The sequence below is a fragment of the Mytilus galloprovincialis genome, chromosome 9, assembly GCF_965363235.1.
Source record: "Mytilus galloprovincialis chromosome 9, xbMytGall1.hap1.1, whole genome shotgun sequence".
NCBI lineage: Eukaryota > Metazoa > Mollusca > Bivalvia > Mytilida > Mytilidae > Mytilus > Mytilus galloprovincialis.
Genome location: NC_134846.1, coordinates 84,176,757 through 84,203,387, shown reverse-complemented (window position 1 = coordinate 84,203,387; position 26,631 = coordinate 84,176,757). Strand labels below are relative to the sequence as shown.

Here is a 26,631-nt window from a genome sequence, read left to right as displayed (position 1 = left end):
TAAATTAAACCAAACTTGACCACAATCATCATTGGGGTATCTAGTTTAAAAAATGTGTCCGGTGACCCGGCCAACCAACCAAGATGGCCGCCATGGCTAAAAATAGAACATAGGGGTAAAATGCAGTTTTTGGCTTATAACTCAAAAACAAAAGCATTAAGAGCAAATCTAAAATGGGTAAAATTGTTCATCAGGTCAACATTTATTTGCCCTTAAATTTTCAGATATATCGGACAACCCGTTGTTGGGTTGCTGCCCCTGAATTGGTAATTTTATGGAAATTTTACTGTTTTGGGTTATTATCTTGAATATTATTATAGATAGAGATAAACTGTAAACAGCAATAATGTTCAGCAAAGTAAGATTTACAAATAAGTCAACATGACCGAAATGATCAGTTGACCCCTTTAGGAGTTATTGCCCTTTATAGTCAATTTTTAACCATTTTTCGTAAATCTTAGTAATCTTTTACAAAAAATCTTCTCCTCACAATCATTTTTGGGGTATTTAGTTTTAAAAATGTGTCCGGTGACCCGGCCATCCAACCAAGATGGCCGCCACGGCTAAAAATAGAACATAGGGGTAAAATGCAGTTTTTGGCTTATAACTCAAAAACCAAAGCATTTAGAGCAAATCTGACTGAGGGTAAAATTGTTTATCAGGTCAAGATCTATCTGCCCTAAATTTTCAGATGAAACAGCAGTAATGTTCAGAAAAGCAAGATTTACAAATAAGTCAACATGACTGAAATGATCAATTGACTCCCTAAGGAGTTATTGTCCTTTATAGTCAATTTTTAACAATTTTCATAAAATTTGTAAATTTTTACTAACATTTTCCACTGAAACTACTGGGCCAAGTTCATTATAGATAGATATAATTGTAAGCAGCAAGGATGTTCAGTAAAGTAAGATGTACAAACACATCACCATCACCAAAACACAATTTTGTCATGAATCTATCTGCTTCTTTTGTTTAATATTCACATATACCAAGGTGAGCGACACAGGCTCTTTAGAGCCTCTAGTTTTTATTTATATACTATCAGTTTATAATAGTCTTTTAAAAAGCTCGTTATATTTATAACAGAGTAGCGCACATCCATAAGTACGATATTTTGTTCAAAAAGTTTGAAGCACCAATGTCTGTAAAAATTGTCATTGCACTTCCTCTTTGTTTACATCGTCAATGTTTGTTCCAAATGACATTGCACTTCCAATGGGTTTAAAGTACCTGCTCATAAAATTTATCAATGAAAATGTACGTAGACAATGTCATTGCACTCTTATTGTGCGAAAGCATGAAATTCTGGTGAAATGTAGTCGTGTATGAACTTTCACAAAAATTCAGTGAATTGCACCATTGCACTTTTAAAAGATAGAAAACATAATATTCATGAAATGTCCATTTATTGCAAATTGGGTTATTATATGAATATCTATGGAAAGTGTCGCTGCACTTATTTTTGTTAAACGCATCAATGTCTGTGGAAAATATCATTGTCTTTCTACTATGTTAACGTATCAAATTCTTTGGGAATTCACATTCACATTAAGGTATGTTTTCAACAATTTTGCAGATTTAAACATATATACCATCAACGTTAAATTTCTACAAGAAAGACGAAAAAACATGCATATGAAATAGAGAGCAACACAGTTTGTAACTTAGGACATAACAAATTATCTGTTGCGTGAAGAGTACTCGATCTGAGTGTCACTTTTGTTTTGTTTTTCACGATGAGTGAAGGAACAATGAATTTATGAGCAGATATGTTGTTATAAATTCTTATAAATATGGATCTAATGATTGACTTGACACTATAAATCGCATTTATCTTATTCAAAGATTTTGGGATGAGGGTCTCATCCTCTAAACGCCCGTTAGCAAAGATTATTGTGTATTTGAGATAACCTGTGATCCCGTTCCGATCCGATGTACTATTTACAAAAACTATATATTAACTCAACTGAGGGTCTAGAAAAGTAAACAAACATAAATGGGAGACAAAAAAGACAAAAAGGGTGACAAATCGACAACGCAGATTCTAAAAGAAAGTAGGAATGTCTTATATGGAGAAGAAACAGAGATACCTGCTGTTCTAAATAACGTTTTGACACTATTAAACAGAATGGATACACCACTATCCTCGATCGAAAAAAATACAAAAAAAAAACACAACAACTTTGAGTCAAATGAACGATAAATTTAATTGCCTTTCCGCAAGAGTATTCGACACAGAAAAGAGAATAGTAGATGTCAAGTCGAGAGTGACTCAACTAGAAGCAACCTCGCATGGTACAGGAAATCTTTTCGATGAAATTAAGGCAAAGACAGACAAATTAGCTTCAGATATAGAACATTTACAGAGGGAGAGAACTGATTTTGAAAGCAGACAAGAGAACATGAAATAGAAAATAGACAATTTAGAGGAAGAGAAATGTAAGGTGAACGACAAACTTATTGATATGCAATGCCGTTCGATGAAGTACAATCTTATATTCTCCGGGATTGAGGAACATCCAGATGAAGACTGTGAAGACAAACTCCGCCAATTCATATATCAGGACATGAGAATTGAACATAAACTAGAATTTGGCAATGTTCATCGTATATTTATCTCTGTTTTGAACACAAGATTAAACAAATTTTCTGATGATAATCAGATTATTTGTGAAAATCAATCAGGGTTTAGGAATGGATACAGTACTACAGATAATTTATTTGTTATTTATATGCTATTTAGTTTAATGAAAGTTAAAAGAAAAAATGTATTGTGCCTTTATAGGCTTTGCTAAAGCATTTGATAGAGTATGGAGAAATGGATTGTTTCAGAAATTGCTTGGAAACGAAATTAACGGTAAAATTTATAAGGTTATATTCAATATGTGTAGTAGTATTAAATCAAGAATTGTATATAATAGACAATCATCAGACTATTTTCCTTGTAATATTGGGGTAAGACAATGAGAAAATCTCTCTCCTTTTTTATTCTCCTTACATCTGAATGATTTGGAATGTTTTTTACAAATACATGATGTTTTGGGATTAAGTACTATATCTAAAGACATTGAGAATGAGATGAATATTTATATTTAACTTTTTGCTTTATTATATGCAAATGATACAGTTCTATTTGCTGAATCAGCTGAATCTCTTCATTCTCAACTTAATACATTTAGTGGATATTGTAAACTTTGGAAACTTAGTGTAAATTCTAGTAAAACGAAAATTATTAATTTTTTCTGCTAGACGTTGTTATGATATTGTAATTATTGTATTTATTTTATGTTGGCCTAATTTGTGTTGTATGGCCTGATAGTTGTTTACAGAATAATCTTAGAACTGTGCAGTTTAGAAATCACTGGAACAATTACAGAATGATTGGAACTTTCCAGAATGATCCTAATAAAAGATGCGTTATATAAACTTCTACATTTTACTAGAACAAACCATTGTAACTTTCTAGGATGTTCCAGTATAGATTGTTCTAGAATTTTCCTTGACAATTATATATATATATATACCGACACTAAAGTTAAACTCTTACTCTTGGACTTACTCTTGGACTAATTACTCTTGGACTTAGACTTAGACATCGATAGACATTAATATTCATAGCATTTGGATTGACACTTTTATTCTACAAACAACATCATACTGGATTGTGACCGTAGTAGTGAACGTAATACTCAGATTGGATTCCGAAAGATTTCCGGATACAGATAAAGATAAAAGATTGGACTCATATTTTGACAGTTAAGTTAACAGTAATATCTGTGTAATACTTCTTGTAAACTTTTGTAATAATAAATATTGTTAAATTTTATTATTGATTTGTGTCTTTTGTTGGCTACAATTTAAAGGCGATTTCTGGCCGTAACAACGTTATCTCAAAATCCTCATTTTTATTTTGATAATATTGAATTAGATGTTGTCAAAGAAATTCCATATTTGGGATTGACTTTTTCAAGAACAGGAAGCTTTGCAAGTACTTAAAAGATATTAGTTACTAAGGCATACTGTGCCATGTACGATGTTCTTAAGAAGGGGGGTTCATAAGCTTTCATTACCTTTCGGTGAGATGTCAGTATGATTTTGTTCGATAAGATAGTGAGGCTGATTTTACTTTATGGGTGTGAAATTTGGGGGTACAGTAAAATTGATATTATAGAGAGAGTATATTTGAAGTTTTGCAAGCTGCTACTGAACTTGAAGAAGTCAAATCTAAACTTTATGGTATATGGTGAACTTGGTGTGTATCCCACGGTAGTCTATGTTAAACTGCGAATGGTAAATTATTGGTGTAGAATTGTCCACGGCAGAGAAAATAAGTTGTCACACATTTTGTATAACTTTATGTTTTCAAAATACTCACAGAATAAGTGTAGGTCTGAATAGGTTATATTTATAAATAAATATTCTTGATACATGTGGTTATAGTAATATCTGGTTAGCACAAACTGGCTTTAGCACAAAATGGCTAAGTAATAGTTTAAAACAGAAGTTATTTGACCAATTTTAACAAAACTGGCGTTCAGATATATGTAATTCGTCAAAAGGTTTATCATATAGATTATATTAGGATAAGTTGGAATTCGAAAAATATTTAGATATATTACCAGATAGAGATAGGGTTATATTTTGTAGATTAAGAACTGGTAAGCATAGATTACCAATTGAAACTGGGAGATGGATAGGTTTAGATAGAGAAATGAGATATTGTAATTTATGTCAATGTCAAGAATTAGGTGATGAATTTCACTTTCCTTTGAATTGTAGATCCCTGGACGACTCAAGAAAACTGTTTTTGGAAAATTGTTATTGTAACAGAGTATATTAAACTATTACAAACAACACATAGAAATAAGTTAAAAATATATGCAAATTTATAAAGGTTATAAATTCAGTAGCAGGTCTTTCTGGTTAGCCTTTGTCTATTTGTTTTTCTATTATAATAACTTCTTGTATATATATATTTATATAAATAGTAATTGTAACATTCCTATCTTGTCATGTGCACAATTTATTTTGTGTACTATGTATTATCATTTCATTCCTTGTACCAATGTATATACAGTGGTTTTAAAGAATAAAATTGTCTTGTCTTGTCTTGACAACAACGCATTTAACTGTTAAAACGTAAGCTGTATTATGTTTAACTTTATTAAAAAGCATGCTCAAATTTAGCAATTTCAAACTTTTAAAACTTTAACTTTTATGTACTTTCCATATAAAAACGTAAGAAGAAATAAAATATTTGCCATTTCAAGTAAAGCTCATTTGAATGAAAAAACATTAACATTCACAAATATAAAATGTATAAATCAATATATTTGTGATAAATTTTGGTAACGTTTCGACCAATTAATGATATTAACATCTCCGGTAATATTAAAACTAAAACGTCATTAAATCTGAAAAGTTATTGTCAATACCTGCATATTATTTTAATCTGGCTTTGTTTTGACACAATGCTCTTTTTTACAAAATGATTTTTGTAAGTGTATGTCTACTTATTTATTTTATAAATAATATGAGTGGGAATGTATTATGATATATATTCTATAATTTGCACATTAGTTCTTTCCCTGTATAAAATTTATTGAAAATACTTTAATATGATTATCTATAAGAATGGATAAATCATTACAAATTTTATCTGTCTTTTTTAACCAAAAGAATTATTTTGATGTAATGATCAAGCAGTAACAGATTGTATAGTTTATTAGATTATCAATTTAATTTTAGTTTTTTAGTTAATTATTTTTTTATCAATTAGTATAAATGTGTCAATGTTAATAAGTTGCATATGAGTTCTAAGATTGTTATTATGATATCAGTGCTATTACATAAAAATATATATGTTTAACCAAAAGAAATGTCGTTCATGCACGCTTTAGTACGTTGGTACAATTTTCTGATTTTGCTTTGAAATCTTCACAGGATTTAAGTTAATATACCAATTGTAAATATGTAGGCTAATCGATAGAATAATTGAGGACAATTTGGCACCCATTTACTACGAATGTGATAATGATTAGATAATCACCAGATGATTTTACTGTGAAAGTAAAAAAAGAAGAAAAAAGTCCATCGAAATTTACTTTATAAAGTATAAAAGAAAAACACCAACCGAAGTTAGGTGGAAAATGACAAAAAGTCTATATAAATTGACGAAATCTTCCGACAGAAATGATTAACGATATGTTGAATGAGAAATTTATCAAAACAAAAGTATAAATGTCGTCGGATGTTCTTTTCGACAAAGAACGTTGATCTTGTAGGAATCATTTTGATTAACTAGCAAAATCAGACATCTAAAACTCGTTTAGTTTTTGCTTGAACATTTCGATTCAAACGAGTATTCTGTAGTGTAGTACTTTTACTGTATAAGTCGACCAGAATTGCTTTTCAGAACAATGAATATAAAATATTGTTATGAAACACCTTATAACGAATACAGAGGCGGTTAATTTCAGAAAAAAATAATGGACACTACTTAGGAAATCAAATAAAGCCACCAATCGCTATCGCCTTATATATCAGTATTACATACGATAAAACACATGTTTTACAAGTAAAACAGTACTCAATAATACCGTATCAAATGATTAAATTCGCACAGTAAATCAATAAAGTCGCCAGCTTAGCTGTAAAATAAGTTGTTTTGACCGGACACAATCGAAAACAAGACTATCTATTATACCATCTTTATTAGAAATAATTTAATGTCAAGGGAATTAGTTTTTAAGAATTATTGACCTAACATTTTTCGTTTGGTCTACTGCAAACAACACATCTTTATGAAAGTCAGTGAGCGTTGGAAGATATTAGGGAATTCTTAATTCTTAATAATGCAAAATAAAACTGTAGAATGTTAAATAAATTATCTTACACGATAGCTGCTGTCCCGCGTTACTTATATATTTTTATTATGACTACACATGAACTAGACAGTTAAAGTAATATTACACATTAGACTTCTTATCTTTATGCACATATACATTCACCAATGCTTATCAAATCTAAACTTTAAAAATCCGAGCACCTCACTTCCAGATAAAATGATTTGCTTTCCAAAGAGTGTGTTCATTCTGTTGGTAGATTTTATTTTTTGTTTTCCTTAAACATCTTTATGTACAGATGGGAAAGGGAAGGATTTGAATACATGTTAAACTGTTAAATCCCGCAACATTGTATGTCTATATCTGGTGCTGGTTATTAGATTATCTGTTGTAAAATTCTAGTTATGGTGTTTCTTGTTATTGTTTTTCAGTGTCATTAACTACCATAAAATTGTTCGTGAAATGTTACACATATACATTTTTGATCAATTATTAGATTTAACATTTCATTTTGTTATTCCCTTACATACTTGTTAGATTTAATTACATGCAGCAGGCGCAATCAATGGTTTGAGGGGAGTGGAAGATTTTGGTACCAGGAACGGAGTATTTAACTAGGTTCGACAGGATTTCGATTTATTTATACAACCTAAAAACTACTTTTAACCTTTAAACTTCATCTTGTGTGTTGCTTTTGTCGTCAAGTTATCATTTATTTGCTTACATGCCCGGAAATCTGAGTTTTTAAATGGTTTTTGTTTTTATATGTACGTATGGGGCTAACAAAACTTGTTCTTTCTCTTTCTTCATTTGCAGTAAATTCAACGATCTAGCTGGTCATTAATCAAGAACACCACTAGTCTATGGTACTTTTATAAATAGAACAATTGTTTTGGAATCTCTTTCTCTGATCATACAAACCACAAAGAGATACGAAAAGGCAAGTAATGTTTTAGTCGTCAGATCACCAATTCAAAATCCGATTGTCAATTTTCACAGCGTTCTTTGTATCTTACCTAAAGGTTCAACTGCATGAAACCATGCCAATTTTCAACCAATGTTTGAAGTATTTCAGTGGAACTTTTTTGTTCGGGAAGTTCCATACTATTTATACATGTTTAAAGCATGCTAGGCTATGAAAATCTTCATTTGAATATTGATAAGATACACCCTTAAATTGTGATGCAAGTTTATCTACAAGTAATGTCGGTTCAAAATGATCCAAATATATTTCTAAATCTAAAAAGTAGTTTTAGTAAGCAAAAACATGAAAATACTATTGTGAATTGGTGTTGTGGTACCATTTTCATTGAATAACCTGAATTGAATATTAAATCCCTATCTGTTGCATGTTTTGTTTTTTCTATGCCGTTAATGAAAATAAATAGAAGTGTACAAGGTCGAACATGGGTTTACACAGCCAAAAGCGCCTGTGGCATTTATTTGTAAAAAAATCATACCGCTTTAAACTCAATAGAACTTTTAAACGTGATTAGCCTTTGTCAAGTATTTGTATATGTTCTTTCTTTTTGCATGCAGGAACCGATTGATACCAACATGTGATGTGCATGCGTATATAATATATAAATAAATATGAATCAAAAATAAACTTAAAAAAAAGAGTGTTTATATAATTTTGATCACATGAAAATAATACTTTTGTAGCACACAAGAGGTATGAAATCAAGCATTATCGGCAGATGTAATTGACGTATATTTATTGTTTAATTTAGGGACGACAAAATTATGTTGAGTATTAAGTCTTTTGTTTTATATTGTATAGTTTTATTCAAGTATGTTGACACAATGAGTGAAATATATAATTTTAATGATATATTGACATTTCTTAAATCAAAATTACAAAATTCCCTGTACGGAATAGCCTTGATGATCAGCTTTGAAACGCATGGTAAAAACAAATACAGATACTAAAATAAGAACATTTGATATATAATCAGTATGGCTCATTCCTGTGTTAATGAGAACAGTTATTGAAAGTATTTCATTTTAAACCTCGCTTTTTGTTCATTTATAAAAACCTTGTCTTTCATGACAAAACTAATCTTCAGAAACCGTTTTACGTTTCCATATTGTAAAGTGTCAAATTGTTCGTCCTTGGTTAAGAATTAACAGTTTTAATTCTCTATAGATTTTAACAATTGACTTTTCAAATTTCACTTAAAATATTCAATCTTTTCTAATTTAGTAAGCTTTGATTTAGCAAAAGAAATTCAAACTCTTATCTAAGAAGCTGCTGATGTGACATTAAATCACCCGATTTGTAGGTCCTTGTTTTTGCAGAATATTTATAAACAAAATTTGTCAAATACTGGTGAAGCAACCTATCACATCTACGGAACAAATTGTTTACTATCAAACTTTTTAAATTATCAACTGGGCATTGATTAGTTTTAACAGTTTCTACGTATATTTGATCGACACTAGCCTCTAAACGACTTCAATGCAACCTCTAGGCCAGTTTCTTTGACAGTGAAAAATTTATCAAGATACCATGATTATTTTTTCTAATTCAATATTATTGTATTTCTTATGTTTTCATCTAGAAAGGTACGACTGATGAAGTACTGAACATGATATACAGTATATGTAATTTAAAGCCCGATGGGCTTTCCGATGCCGCTACTACCGGCAGTTTTCAATTTTATACCTTGTACATTGTACAGATATCCTTTCCTATTTTTAACAGACATTTTTGACGACATAATTCTTTTATTTATTTAGTTTCCAAATCAAGGTATGCTATCAGGTGTGGGCTTAAAAACTTAGGACGATAATTCTTATTAATTCAAAGAATTAAAATGTATCATGAAATATAATAACTTAGAGCTAACAGTAGTTAAATGATATATCTAGTGATAACATTATTTCAGTTTTTCGCATTCCAAAGGAGTTAAGAGCAGAATGTAAAAATACTAATATCTTTTGAAGTTTATATGTGTTTTAGCGGGGGTGGTATAACCAAAATAGAACAGTTTGTAACCGTTTTTAACCTTTAATCCATCAGACTGAATACAGCACGAAAAAAAAACAGATCAAGTTCTAAATTTGGTTGAGTCACTTTAATCGTTCCGTTTTTCAGTTTCCGTTCTCTCAAACTTTAGTTTGCATCGATCAAATGTTTTGAAAATAATACACAATGCTTATAACCCAAATACGGTCTTAATTACGTTACACCTGCATATGAATGTGGAAGTTGATTTATACAAGCGGCCAGACACATTCTTCATTTGTTTTTTATTTACATGGCAATATTTTTTGAAAGGTCTGTTATGTCAGTACCGAAGCACTGGCTATTGAAACATTAATACCGTTAGACTATATCAACGAAGGGAACGATAGAAAACCACTATCGTATTTCATACTTAAATATTAGTCCAGGCATTTCCCGAGGAAATTAGTGGCTAAATCATGAATTTTAATTAAACGTTAAGAAGCATTTTATGCAACAGTTTGATTACATAAAACAGATGTTTTACATAGATTTAATAGTCACTTTCATTTAAACGATTATTTTGCGACCTCTGTCCCGATTTCTTTGACTGTGACAATTTCATCAAGATACCACAATGTTTCAAGCTAACTTCGAATATTATGTTTTCGTCCCGAAAGTTTCGACTGATGAAGTAATAAATGATTATTGTAATTTTAAAAGCTTATAAAATCATCAGTTTCCATTTTGTGCTAGTGACTGCAGACTTTCAATTTTATATTGTATACACAATACATTTTTACAATTTACAATTTAATTCTTGCATCGATATTAATCTTACCTCCTATACTTTTCTAGGAATGTGATTGGTTAAAAGCGTCCGTGTGGAGACCGTGTATATTCAATATTAGGTTAGTAGGGAGGCGGGGCTTAATTCAATACACGGTTAGTAGTGGATTTACGACTTTGGCACTGTTTGATTATTTAAAAGTATTGAAAGTTCTGTTTAATATTGTTATATCAAGGTTGTTGATAATAAATAGTTATTGTTTGCATTATTTTTTGTATTGCAGACTTATTGAAGAAGGTTCTTAAAATTGAAAACAAACATTAGTTAATTCATACGGAACCCAATTTTTTGCGTCTTCCCTCTGCTGTATCGTACGTGGTAAAGAAAGAATGATGACGTCACAGTTATCAAGGTTAAAATAATTAACGTGACTCATAATACATAACGAGTTCCACCACGTGTTCAAAGCGGGACAACTCCCAAAACGTAAGCCCACTTTCCTCCGATAACCGGATTTATTCTTCATAGGAATAAATCTTATTATCTGAGACAACGTGGGGCCAAATGACATACAAATATATAAAGTAAGAAATATTTTATTTGGCAAAAGTACAAAATTGTACGGCCACGGCTTGACAAAGAATGGGACTGCCGAGAAACATAATTGGCAAGTCCCTAGTATATATAATTAAACCTTATAGTCCATTCCTTATTCCTTATTTCCACATTATTGTCCATTCCTTATTCCTTATTTCCACATTATTCTTATTCCTTATTTCCACCTTATTGTTATTCCTTATAATGTCATTTCCTTATATATCAATATAATATCCTTATTAACATTATTGCTTCCAAAATATATCGGATGCTGGCCCTGGGAAACAGAAGCTCAGCGGATACATAATTCCATTATAAGAAGCATAATATATTTGTAGATGTTGTGTCGCTATTTTCGCCACATGGTCGAATTCAGTGGCTATGCCAAGAGTTATTGGACACTGAGTTCGACCACCGCCACAAACGCGGTAGCGACACAACACACCCGCCGTGACCGTACTTTTAAATGACCACACACATATATTTATATTTAAATTACCCTGTAATGAAATAAGAAAAAAAAAACAATTGCCCACATGAGATAAAGTAACGCATTCAGATGTGAATATATCGGGCTTATTATATATTTCAGGCTATTTTATGTAGCAACCTCCCAATTGTATAATTTATATAGCTAAGCGGCAAAGGTGTACATTCTTGTGGCTGCTTTATTCATGCTTATTGGTTTTTACCATATCTCCGATTCAAAATGAAACTGAATCCATTATTCCTACATGTATTCAAACTTTTAAAACTTAGAACACATGAACACTGGTACTTGTCACCAGTCAGAGAATAAGGGGACTTTAACCTTTGGTCTTTGCATTTCATATTTTTAACAAATAAATTAGACAATATTCTAGTTTAGTTTCTGTTATTTCTATACATGTACCATGACAACATTGATCCGTTTTTGAGAATGGGATAACAATAATAGCAAAATTTTGCAACGTGATCTTTCTTTACGGATAACAGTTAGCTGTCCTATAAACCCATTTAATTTGTTTCAAGTGACATATAAGCAATAAATATAGTTGCATGCAATAAAAAGGCCTTAAGTGATTCTAAAAGTGGTGGCCAAATGATATTATCATAATTATACAATTTACGGAACGCTTCGAAAGCCACTAGACATGTACACTATGTTTCTGATGTATCTACTTGATACCAATCAAAAATACTAAAAAGGAAATTTACAGACACTGTGTCCTATCAATGTATCTACTTGATACAAACTAAATTATCCTTAAAATACACAATTTACACACACCGTGTCATATCAATGTATCTACTTGATACAAACTAAATTATCCTTAAAATACACAATTTACAGACACTGTGTCCTATCAATGTATCTACTTGATACAAACTAAATTATCCTTAAAATACACAATTTACAGACAATGTGTCCTATCAATGTATCTACTTGATACAAACTAAATTATCCTTAAAAGACACAATTTACAGACACTGTGTCCTATCAATGTATCTACTTGATACAAACTAAATTATCCTTAAAATACACAATTTACAGACACTGTGTCCTATCAATGTATCTACTTGATACAAACTAAATTATACTTAAAAGACATAATTTACAAACACTGTGTCATATCAATATATCTACTTGGTACAAACTAAATTATCCTTAAACGACACAATTTACAGACACTGTGTCTTATCATTGTATCTACTTGATACAAACTAAATTATGCTTAAAAGACACAATTTACAGACACTTTGTCCTATCAATGTATCTACTTGATACAAACTAAATTATCCTCATAAGACACAATTTACAGACACTGTTTCCTAACAATGTATCTACTTGATACAAACTAAATTATCCTTAAAAGACATAATTTACAGACACTGTGTCATATCAATGTATCTACTTGATACAAACTAAATTATCCTTAAACGACACAATTTACAGACACTGTGTCATATCAATGTATCTACTAGATACAAACTAAATTATCCTTAAAAGACACAATTTACAGACACTTTGTCCTATCAATGTATCTACTTGATACAAACTAAATTATCCTTATCAGACATAATTTACAGACACTGTGTCATATCCATGTATCTACTTGATACAAACTAAATTATCCTTTAACGACATAATTTAAAGACACTGTGTCCTATCAATGTATCTACTTGATACAAACTAAATTATCCTTAAAAGACACAATTTACAGACACTGTATCCTATCAACATATCTACTTGATACAAACTATATTATCCTTAAAAGACACAATTTACAGACACTGTCCTATTAATGTATCTACTTGATACAAACTATATTATCCTTAAAAAACACAATTTACAGACACTGTCCTATCAACATATCTACTTGATACAAACTATATTATCCTTAAAAGACACAATTTACAGACACTGTCCTATCAATGTATCTACTTGATACAAACTATATTATCCTTAAAAGACACAATTTACAGACACTGTCCTATCAATGTATCTACTTGATACAAACTAAATTATCCTAAAAAGACACAATTTACAGACACTGTCCTATCAACATATCTACTTGATACAAACTATATTATCCTTAAAAGACACAATTTACAGACACTGTGTCCTATCAACATATCTACTTGATACAAACTATATTATCCTTAAAAGACACAATTTACAGACACTGTGTCCTATCAACATATCTACTTGATACAAACTATATTATCCTTAAAAGACACAATTTACAGACACTGTCCTATCAACATATCTACTTGATACAAACTATATTATCCTTAAAAGACACAATTTACAGACACTGTCCTATCAACATATCTACTTGATACAAACTATATTATCCTTAAAAGACACAATTTACAAACACTGTCCTATCAACATATCTACTTGATACAAACTATATTATCCTTAAAAGACACAATTTACAGACACTGTGTCTTATCAATGTATCTACTTGATACAACTATATTATCCTTAAAAGACACAATTTACAGACACTTTGTCCTATCAATGGATCTAATTGATACAAACTAGATTATCCTAAAAAGACACAATTTACAGACACCGTGTCCTACCAGAATATCTACTTGATACAAACTAAGTTATTCTAAAAAGACATAATTTGCAGACATGTGTCATAACAATGTATCCGCTTGATACAAACTAAATTATCCTAAAATGACACAATTTACAGACACTGTGTAAATATTCGTCCTGATAGATATGCCTGAAATATTTGCCACTGGACATTAAGCAACCAACAATCAATCAATCCTATTAAAATATCAACTTAGTACAGAGAAAATTTGTGGTCTAATACATTATCTGAATTAATGAAATATATTGGAATACCCTTTAACAAGCATTGTAATAGTAATTTCAAACAGAAACTAGAAGATTTCTACAAAATTAAATTAAATTTGAACTATCTAAGATAAAAGATGGAAACTGTGGTTAACTTTTTATTTATCACTAAATTAAGAATAAGTGCACACTCATTATCAATAGAAACTGGTAGGTATGCAAGACCAACAATACCCTCTAATGAGAGATTTTGTAAATTTTGCACTGGAAACACGGATACACAAAATATTTTAACATGTATGTATTCGGTTAAGTTAGGTGCATCTTCTAAATGTACACCAACATAAATACTTATGTAAATAAGGAAAGCATCTATCCATGTGTTAATATCAGTAATCTTTTTACTTAGTTTAGTTTGGATAATCAGCTGTCCATTTGTGAGGCCCCTCATGGGGGGTCCTAGTAATCACATAATCACCATTTTTTTGCCAATATAATCACATAATCATTAAATATTTGCTTATCTTTAGTAATCAAATAATCATAAACTAAAAATACAGTCCTAGGTAATCAAATAATCATGAAATATTTGGCTTAATAATCAAATAATCATTAAAAAAAAAACGGCCAAGTAATCACATAATCAAAAACCCCATGAGGGCCCTCATTTGTATCTACTGTTCTGTGCCTGAATTTGTATTAAAGCAATATATACCTAAATCTACATATTCACCATTAATTATTTTGTTCCGAGTTTTGTGAAACATTTAAACATAGATTATCATTTGCACTAGTTATTGGGAAATATTAGAACTTTGTGTTATACCTGTATTCGATTGTTGCCTTTCATTGACTGAGTCAGGAGATGTAACACTAACAGTAGCTGGAGAGTGAATAAGGGCATTGCCATTGACAATCTGAACAACTTCATTCCTAAGTTCTGGAGTCATCATACATGTAGCTAAAACTTGCGTGGAAGTATGCTGTCCAACGACATTGCTAGATCTGTTTCCCAATTTCCATAAGATGTTTGGTTTTTAAAACTGAAAAATTACTACAATAATATTAGTGAAACGACCGTTGAAAAGTTATAATATCTATACAACTCGTCTAAACATCAACCCAACAATGTTAGATCTGTATATTTTATAAACTTCATACATTTATTCATTATTGGTTTCTCTTTAAATTGCTTGCTGTGTAGCAGATGAAACATTTCATATAACGATAGTTTTAAAATCGCAGACGTCCATGCGACACGTGTCTTTAAAACCATGTGCGCAGTTTTTATCTGAAATTACGGGTCTGTTAAAATTTATATTTTTGGAAATATAATTCATGATTTCCACTGAATTAAACCAACAATTAAAAATTTACAATGCAATATTTAGAAACTCTTTACAGAAGAAACAACAAAAGATATAAAATCTTTAACACTATTTTATACTGGATCAAAACCATGTGCTTTTCCTATCTTTCAAACTTTCCGAACCTTTTCAGTAAAATAAGATTTTTTGAAAGACATCCATTTCATATACCAAAGACATCCATTTCATATACCAAATCAAAGAAATATTATTAACTTTTGAAACAAACATTAGTTAATTCATACGGAACCCAATTTTTTGCGTCTTCCCTCTGCTGTATCGTACGTGGTAAAGAAAGAATGATGACGTCACAGTTATCAAGGTTAAAATAATTAACGTGACTCATAATACATAACGAGTTCCACCACGTGTTCAAAGCGGGACAACTCCCAAAACGTAAGCCCACTTTCCTCCGATAACCGGATTTATTCTTCATAGGAATAAATCTTATTATTGTTTGCATTATTTTTTGTATTGCAGACTTATTGAAGAAGGTTCTTAAAATTGAACACTTGAACACTTTAAAATAGAAATAAGAAGATGTGTTATGATAGCAAATGAGACAACTCTAGTCTAAATTCAACAAATAAAGATAGTCGGTAAAATAAATTCGTTACATAGTGTGTTAGTGACCTAATATGATATATACGGGGTAATTAAATTCCATATGGGGTTTCGAGCTTCGCTGTCATCCAATATGGAATCTACTGATTGCATTATTTTTTGTATTGCAGACTTATTGAAGAAGGTTCTTAAAATTGAACACTTGAACACTTTAAAATAGAAATAAGAAGATGTGTTATGATAGCAAATGAGACAACTCTAGTCTAAATTCAACAAATAAAGATAGTCGGTAAAATAAATTCGTTACATAGTGTGTTAGTGACCTAATATGATATATACGGGGTAATTAAATTCCATATGGGGTTTCGAGCTTCGCTGTCATCCAATATGGAATCTACTGACCCCGTATATAACATATTAGGTCACTAACACACTATGTAACTAATAATATTTGCCAAATCATTGTATTTTATCAGCTTTATAATAGAGGAACATAATTCTAAATGATTTGGAGAAGTAATGGGTATCATGAAATATTATTAATTCAAGCTAACTGTATTTAAATTAATGATACACCCGGTTATCATATAATTTGTGTTTATCAATCAAATTCCAAAACTAAAGAGCAGAAAGTAAAAGTACTAATATCTTCAAAAGTACATATATGTTTTAGCGGGGGTGGTTATAACCAAATATAACATTTTGTGATAGTTTTTAACCTTTAATTCATCAGACTGAATATCACATGTTTGAGACATTAGATTCTTCAATTTAATCGCTCTATTGATCTCTTATATAAAGGATTTGTAATTATGATATATGTTGAAATCGTATAACACATTAAGTATATTTGCTTTATATTCTCACATGATAATGTTCATTTACTTTTCAAGGTATTAGTATACTGGTAGTCTATAGGATATAACTAAAGTGATGTCCAACTCAAAAAGACTGAATATTTAAATTAAATTTCGTAATTTACATGGCCTTTTTAATTTTTTTGAGTTAAGCGTCACTGTTAGTATTTTTTAAACGAAACGCACGTTCGCCGTACACAATTGTAAGCCTGGTATCTGCTATGAATTAATTTGAGGTGACTGTCGTTTTAGTAAAGCCATTAAAACTATTAACAGCAACATCCTCCAATTTAGTTGATGGTCGTAGATGAGGTTATTTACACTTTTTACAATCATATTTTTCTTCTTCTTGTGAAGTTATGTTGAAATAAGAACAAATAGTACCGTGTTTAAAGGGAAAGTCCCCTTTATTTGTCGGAAATAAATCAATGCATGTTTAACCAATATCTAAAGAATGTAGTACACGATGACAGAAAAATGTTTCATTGACACTCATACCACATCTTCTTATTTATTTTTTGTTAATAGATTGTTCTTCATTATGTTGTTTGAAATTTTGAGAAATCTTAGTTCTGTAGCCTGATTTTATAACTAACGGATACAGATAATCAGGACAAGTTTCTTTGTGAATTATTTTGTGAACTGTTATCAGTTTATGTTTATTACGTCGATACTGTAGAGTTTAACAGTCTAAAGACATGTTTAATTTTCGTCTTTCAGTAACTATATCACAAAGTATTTGTATCAAATTCAGGATTTTTATGGGATCAATCAGCAAGCATTCAAAGATTGTTACTTGGTCAGATTATCCCGAATGTAAACAAGCATGAGCATTTGTTTGTTAATATACATACACATTTGCGGCAATTGTTATTCTGTATTCTTAAAATAATTGACCCGGTTATCCTTTTATTCATTAGCATTGACTTGTATACTGAACGCAAGAAATATTAAATATTCCATTAACTAAAGTGAAAGATGAGATTGAGAATTTGTACGCAGGAAAAATATGTAAAACCCCATTTCCAATCTATTTGCGCTACATACTGCTTGTGCTTTGAGCGATTCGGAATAGATAAAATAAATGGAGGAAAAAAATGAATTTTCAACACATTCCTCCCATTTTTAAATCGAATATAATAAACATAACAGAAGGACGGGATGTTATAAACAAAACTTATTGAGTTAACTATATTGCATCAATGCTTGACATTTGGTATGATGCTAAGCAGTCACGATTCAGAATAATATAGATAAAATGTATATAGTCGGAATAATTCACAAACTTTTCACAAACATTTCCTATGATGCCCAAATGGTTACTGTATGGACTGATTCAGAAAGTAGAACGTACCGAAATGATTCATATTTGCAACATTGAACAGTGAATTAGACCCACAGAACTATGTGCTTCAAACAAGTCAAAACAATTCACAAAATCGTCATTAGAGACAGTTACTTTTTATTGTTATAAGTACAAATTAAAAACAAGTATAAAATCAATGGATGAAAATATAAAGCCATTTTGTTCAACTCAAAACTATAGAAAACTTGGTTTACTTTCCCAGTTTTTAAGCCTTCCACAGTTTTTAAGCATCTAAAAAAAGTTGATTACTTTCTGGAAACATTATTAATTTCGTGTACAATTTGTGTATTATTTTTTTGCACAAACCAAATGTTCCCAATACGACAAGCATTTCACACTGAATTAAATAAAGTCATGGCATTTAAGTTTATATATTATTGATCGGTGTCAGAACCCAAATTAAGGAGTTTCAGATATAATCGGAATGTTATCTTAAATTAGTACATTATATCATATAAAGATGAATTAAAAAAATGACATGACGTAGCCATTCCTTTTATTTTATTCTATTTTATTTAATTTACATTAACATTAACATCACTGAATATGAATGACAATAATCTGTTTTATTCTAAATAAAAAATGCAATTTAAACATTGTTCAAATGACTTTACTATATGAGTATTTAATGTCGAATTGATGTCAACCATGATAGAGCACAATTGTGTTAATAATTCTAAAGTGAGAAGCAATTGTTTATGACCTCGATTTGCTTAGAAAATGATCGACTGACTGAATGGGACAATTATTCTAATGATGCCATGTAAATACCTAGACCAAAGAAGAGGGGTCAAAATATTTCCAACTGATGAACTCTAATACAAATGTTCCATCATGAATTTTTTAATCTGTTGTATTTGATACTATTTCGATTATTAAAAACAAATTAGACATCTGAATTTCTTCATTTTGAAAACTGTTTAACCGTAAATCGTTAGTTTCCCAATTTGAATTATACTGCATGAAAAACCGCCCTATCACTTCTCTATATAAGTGATGAACGTTAGAAAATCTGTTTTTGTCATCTATACAAAAACCTTTGTAATGGCTTCACTCAAAAATGAATACAATTTTTAAGATTGACTTCAGGAGCCTGTATATTCAGTGGTTGTCGTTTGTTTATGTGTTACATATTTGTTTTTCGTTCATTTTTTTTTACATAAATAAGGCCGTTGGTTTTCTCTTTTGAATTGTTTTATATTGTCTTATCGGGGCCTTTTATAGCTGACTATGCGGTATGGGCTTTGCTCATTGTTGAAGGCCGTACGGTGACCTATAGTTGTTAATGTCTGTGTCATTTTGGTCTTTTGTGGATAGTTGTCTCATTGGCAATCATACCACATCTTTTTTATATCTTATTAGAAAGAAATTTAAATCACTAACGATCATTCAAATTAATTTATGTTCTAGTTTTTATGTAAATAAGTTCTCTAGTATTGTTGTCTAATCAATGATGCACCTATCCTATACATATGTCACACATAAAACAAACATTATAGTCGAACTGACCCTTTGATGCTTTGTAACATCATTAATGGAAGTGTCTACTTGGTAAAATTTAACTGATTCATATTGATTTCTGTGATGAATAATTCCGAGATATCATCCCATTACACTCCTATTAATGATACAAAATGTTTGTGACATAAGATAAAACATCAAAGCATTTACATTTGTTTATTTTATATTATATCAGCTCTGACAGGTTCATAGTGGATATTTAATAATCTATTTTATCGCCAACTTTACAATTTATTGTATAAATACATCTGAAATTATTTGTAATTTAATATGAACATTTATTTCTTTTTAAAACTAAGACTATTTTTTATTAACCAGCTTTAATCGTTCAAAGTGTAAGAAATAGGATATTATCCATATTCTATATTTTACCCCGGTTCTGCACGATTACATTGTGAATTAACTTGAATGGAGGGAATACGTCAAATGACAGCAAGCTAACGACACAATATGTAAAGCGATACAGTGGTCAACAAATGGTCATTACCATTTTTTTTAACAAAATAAACACATGCTGTATTTATATTCAAAGAACTCTTTGTACAATTTGTTCTCGATGCATTCTTCAATTATATATTGGCAACGTAAATTGAACAGTTGAAGACGTTTCATCAAAATCAAACAAGTCCTGTTGAAACCACTTTATTAAGGGGACACACTATCAATATACATCTGTAGCTGGACCAATTATAACACTGTGACGTCGAAATAAGTACCAAAATAACATAACATAGCTGTGATAAATTTGTATGGAGCAAATTTATTGGCATCTTTGTATTAATACGTCTCCCGATTTGTGTAGAAGGATCAAAGATGAAAACGCGACTGCTCCAGACCATCAAAATATTGGTATCAAAGCGGGATTCATTAAATTATAACGCGTGGAATTATAACTATATGCTGGTAGTAAAGTAGTCAATTTTTTGCAGCTATTAAATTTGTAATTGAATTTTTTTCCTTATCAAATAATGAGATCGTTAGAGTAAAGTAATTTCTATCTTAAGAAGTATTAAATGTAAAACAGGATGACAATTTTTAAAATACTGGTGATATTCGATCGATTTCTTCGATTTTTTTCAATATTGTGACATTGAAAATATATGTGTCAAAATGTACAAAACTGTCAATTTAGAATCCAATATTACATTATAGAAATAACATATCAGACCAACAGCGGAGTTCCACTTATTGGTATTATCAGACCAGTTATATATTGTCATTGTATTTTATGATTACCAAATAATTAAAAATAAATTTGTTAATATATTTGATGCAGTAATAACATGTTTCTTTTATTTTTTGCCTTGTGAAACAACCGTTACATTTCTGTAAATTGTATCCATTTGCAAGATGAATGTAACGGGAGTTGGTTTTCAGTGATCTTGTTGTTAACTCATGGAAGATAGTGGATATCGGACAAAACATGTATATATCATATCAAAAACATATGTGTGTATACCTGCGTACATGTAGTTAAATACCTACAAAATGACAAGTTTGCCTATAATATAAACAAAATTCTGATGGCGGTAAGTTTCCGTTCTGTCTAGTGAACTGCACTGAAGCTACCCATTCAAACCGGTAGATTTCACGGTATATGATATTATAGTTTCTAGAGCAAAGATTCCGGTCGGATTTTCAGTCAAGTGCATGGACAGGAAAGGTTAAAAATAAATATGCATGGCCTAGTACGGAATTTAAAATAATACTAGACTTCATGCAATTAGCCCAAACTAAAAACTTATGATGTGAATAAGTACACACTATAACAACCGTTACAGAAATTTTAGAAAGATAAGAAGTTAGCAATATCCTTTAAATCTACTTTCCGCTATATAAATGATGTTCTTTCACTAAATAATTCAAAATTTTGTTACTCTGTTGAACGCATCTATCCCATCGAACTAGAGATAAAGGATACTACAGATACAGTTAAGTCGGCCTCATATCTTGACTTACATCTAGAAATTGACAATGAGGGTCGGTTGAAAACAAAACTTTACGACAAAAGAGATGATTTCACCATTCAATTGTGAACTTTCCATTTTTAAGTAGCAACATTCCAGCAGTATCTGCATACGGGGTATATATCTTTCAATTGATACGATATTCCCGTGCTTGCATTTTTTATCATGATTTTCTTGATAGAGGGTTGCTGCCCATAAGGAAGATATTAAACCAAGAGTTCCAAATGGTGAGGTTGAAATCATCTCTTCGTTAATTTTACGGACGCCATCACGAGTTGGTACTACAATCCCCTTCCCTTTCATGAATGTGACCTAACGAATTAGACTATTTAACGGATTTGTTATCACATAAGCAACACGACGGGTGCCACATGTGGGGCAGGATCTGCTTACCCTTCCGGAGCACCTGAGATCACCCCTAGTTTTTGGTGGGGTTTGTGTTGCTTATTCTTTAGAAAGCACCTAGTTCAGAAAGTATTATTTTCATTTTACAGTTTCTTTAGATGTTGCATTACTGTAACCGGTAAAGTAGAGGATTGAGATCTCTTGATGTTGCATTACTGTAACCGGTAAAGTAGAGGATTGAGATCTCTTGATGTTGCATTACTGTAACCGGTAAAGTAGAGGATTGAGATCTCTTGATGTTGTATTACTGTAACCGGTAAAGTAGAGGATTGAGATCTCTTGATGTTGTATTACTGTAGCCGGTAAAGTAGAGGATTGAGATCTCTTGATGTTGCATTACTGTAACCGGGATTGAGATCTCTTGATGTTGCATTACTGTAACCGGTAAAGTAGAGGATTGAGATCTCTTGATGTTGTATTACTGTAACCGGTAAAGTAGAGGATTGAGATCTCTTGATGTTGTATTACTGTAGCCGGTAAAGTAGAGGATTGAGATCTCTTGATGTTGCATTACTGTAACCGGGATTGAGATCTCTTGATGTTGCATTACTGTAACCGGGATTGAGATCTCTTGATGTTGCATTACTGTAACCGGTAAAGTAGAGGATTGAGATCTCTTGATGTTGCATTACTGTAACCGGTAAAGTAGAGGATTGAGATCTCTTGATGTTGCATTACTGTAACCGGTAAAGTAGAGGATTGAGATCTCTTGATGTTGCATTACTGTAACCGGTAAAGTAAAGGATTGAGATCTCTTGATGTTGTATTACTGTAACCGGTAAAGTAGAGGATTGAGATCTCTTGATGTTGCATTACTGTAACCGGTAAAGTAGAGGATTGATATCTCTTGATGTTGCATTACTGTAACCGGTAAAGTAGAGGATTGAGATCTCAAATAAAAAATATTACCGACACATTCTTTATGAACCTGTCCCATGACATGAACTTGTATGTAAATCCTGTTACTAGTTTTCCCTTTCGAAGTGTTTAACATTTTGCTATCCGGGGACTTTTTATTTCTTTTTGTACGGTATGGTATAAATTTGGCTCATTGTTGAAGGTCGTACAATGAATTATAGTTGCTTATATCCTCAACCTTTTTTGTCTTGTCTCGTAGGCAATTGTATCACTTATCTTTTATAATGAAATGAATGTTTAAATATTTGAAGTTGTCAGCGTTGCTCGCGGTCCGAGTGGTCTGCCAAAAATGTGTTCTAATCGTTTAAAACAAATGAACTTACCAATGACAGCATTATTCAATTTTCTTCATAAATTGTTTGGTTTCAGAGATGTAACAAAATTATTTCTTAAATAAGATGAACAGACTTGCCATTGAAACTGTTACAAAAATAACTATGATTAAGTTAGGCGTAAAACAGATTGACAAAGTGAAATATCTATCTCGTTCAATGCGAAAGAAATGTTGATAATTACACTTTTAGTAATTACACTTGTCAGAAAAAGATTTTGTTATGTAACTGGACTTCCTTGATTCCAATCAAGTGATAAATATGCAACAAAATCAAGAGATAATCGAAATATGTAACGATATTGTGACTAACAATCAAAACATTGCTAAAGAATTATGTTTGTTTCCACGAAATGTATTGTATTCTTATATTGATAGGGAAGCAAAATCGTGCAATAAAGATTGACAAATTTGACACAATAACTGATATACTGTACACGATACAACAATAACAAACGGAGGGAAAAAGGGATATAATTTGACAGGATCAGTTGCAATACAAATTTCTTTTAACAATATTGTTTTTTTTATTCATAATATGTTTATATATTGGGTTTATTTCGGATTCAGATGTCAGTCGATTTATTTTTGATACCGAGGGGGTTGCTAATAGTTAAGTTGAGCTTCTATGGTATCGCCATCATTGTGAACATTACAAAAAACAGATTATTTTGTTCATCACAAATAACAGATAATTCAGTAGGTAGATGTAGTTTCAAAAGTTATTAAAATAGTGATTACAAAATTAAGTATTATGACTTATTCATATATAATAGGTTATTTCACTAAGTAAATATGTTGTTGATAAATTTAGTAACAATATATCTGATAAACAATTGCATAATAAACCACAAGTGGAAATTATTTGGGAAACAACACTGTATGCACGGACCTGTCTGAATTTTTGGAAAATCAATAAGGTTGTCAAAAAACAAATGCAGTAAGTCGGGGATTAAGTGGCTTTAGGGAGGGTCGAAAATCAGACGGTCAAATTGTTCCCAAAAGTTCTTTCGCCAAGGGCTTTGTATATATACGCACCAGAATCAATATCTCTATAGAAACCTAAGTACCATATATGTTTGGCAATGAAGGTTTCTTACATTCATTGGATAATATTTTTCTATGCAATACCATGATTATGTACCATTATCGAGGGGGAACATAACCTAAAATCGGTGATGGAAAAACTAAAAACAACCTAAATAAAAATGTAGATTGAACTGTTTTACATTGTCATGGGCCTTTTATAGCTGACTATGCGTTATATGGGCTTTGTTCATTGTTGAGGGCCGTACGGTAACCTATAGTTGTTATGTTTTTTGTCATTTGGTCTCTTGGTGAGAGTTGTCTCATTTGAAAACATACCACGTCTCCTTTTTATATATAAGACAAAACAACGAATCCCCACAAAACAGTAGGATATTCAATGAGGAAGAAGATCTTCATTTTGAAATAAATTAAAAGAAAAAATAATTGTTAATTTCATTGAGGCAACATCAATGATAGCAAACTGGCCAATATAAATGTTCATACAATTCAGACTTATATATCACTACAAAAACACAAATCTTCCTAATTGAGAAATGTATAAAGAAATTAAATAAAATATTTCTGATATTTTTTATACTCTTGATTAAGTTGATAACTTGTTAATTCTTTTATGAGATAATTGAATGATATGGAGATGCGGCATAAATATCAATTGGACAACTGTCCACCTGAGACCAAAGTACGCGGATGTAAACAAGTATAGGTCCTCGTGCGGCCTGTATATCAGGAAGCTATTCCCTGCATCTGATGAACGACCTACTACAGACTAGAGTCATTTCCAGACAAACGGGCAGATGGACAGAGTTAAACTAGCATCATCCGCAATCGGGTTAATAATAATAATAAATGAAGTCAATATTAATAAAAACATAACTCTTACCTTAAATATAATTATTTCCTTTCTGTAAAGTCGTATCTGAACAATAATAGTAGTATTATCTGGACCAGATAGATAACCGATATCTATATTTGTATATAATAGTTAGTACATTGTCCACTTAACTTAAGACTCTTGTTGTAGTAACTGTCAGCAACTATTGGAATTTGTCACCATATCCTTAACATTACACATAGGACAAGAAAATAAATAAATCACTGGTGATGAGACGGATCACATCTTTATCTTATCACAAGTTTGAAAAGATTCGTACGAATGCCAAATATTGAAGCTTCAAAGCTATCATTTTCTTCATCCGTTTAATTCATTGATTCGTCAGTTTATCTTTGCACGATGATAGTTCTTATGGTGTTTATAAGAATCACACTATCCGAGCTGACTGCTAAATTGACTTTCTTTTAAATGTAAATACAATTAACTTGCAAAAGAAATGTAAAGCTAAGAGGAAAGAGTTCAGACGAGAAAGAGTGATGTATTATAGTGAGGTGGTATTCTAAAGTAAAATATTTAGTTTTTCCCCTTGGGTGCTTATCAAAAAAATAAATCCATTAGAAGTCCATCCACTAAACCTGCCTGGTTCATATTCAGTATCGTTTTCATAAACCATTTTATTAGTCACTCTGCGTTTTTTTTTCTCTGAGTCAGTGGAACAATCAGTGGTTACAAATTTTCACTGCTGTGTCCAATTAAACTAGGGAAGTGGATTTAAAAAAAAAGAATTTTATCAAGGTTGAAGGTATAGGAATAGATATATTTATATGTAAAGGTAAAGATATAGATATAAGTATAGGTATATGTGTAGAACAGCACACTAACACACAAAATACAAAACTTAAGTTTATGTGGATTTTCTGTTTATATCCACTTTAACTATTAAATGAGTGGACAGGGTATTTAGAAT

The 26,631-nt window shown here is 30.8% G+C and overlaps 1 protein-coding gene across 2 annotated transcripts in view; it reads right to left on the bottom strand.

Annotated features, from left to right (window-relative positions):
• LOC143046193 (guanylate cyclase 32E-like) overlaps positions 1-25,851 on the bottom strand; it is a 94,887-nt gene extending 69,036 nt beyond the window's left edge. For both annotated transcript variants that reach the window (XM_076219234.1, XM_076219235.1), the window contains exon 1: positions 25,713-25,851. The gene's annotated coding sequence lies outside the window, so the exon portion shown is untranslated. The remainder of the gene's footprint in view (positions 1-25,712) is intronic.
• Positions 25,852-26,631: the final 780 nt, after the last annotated feature.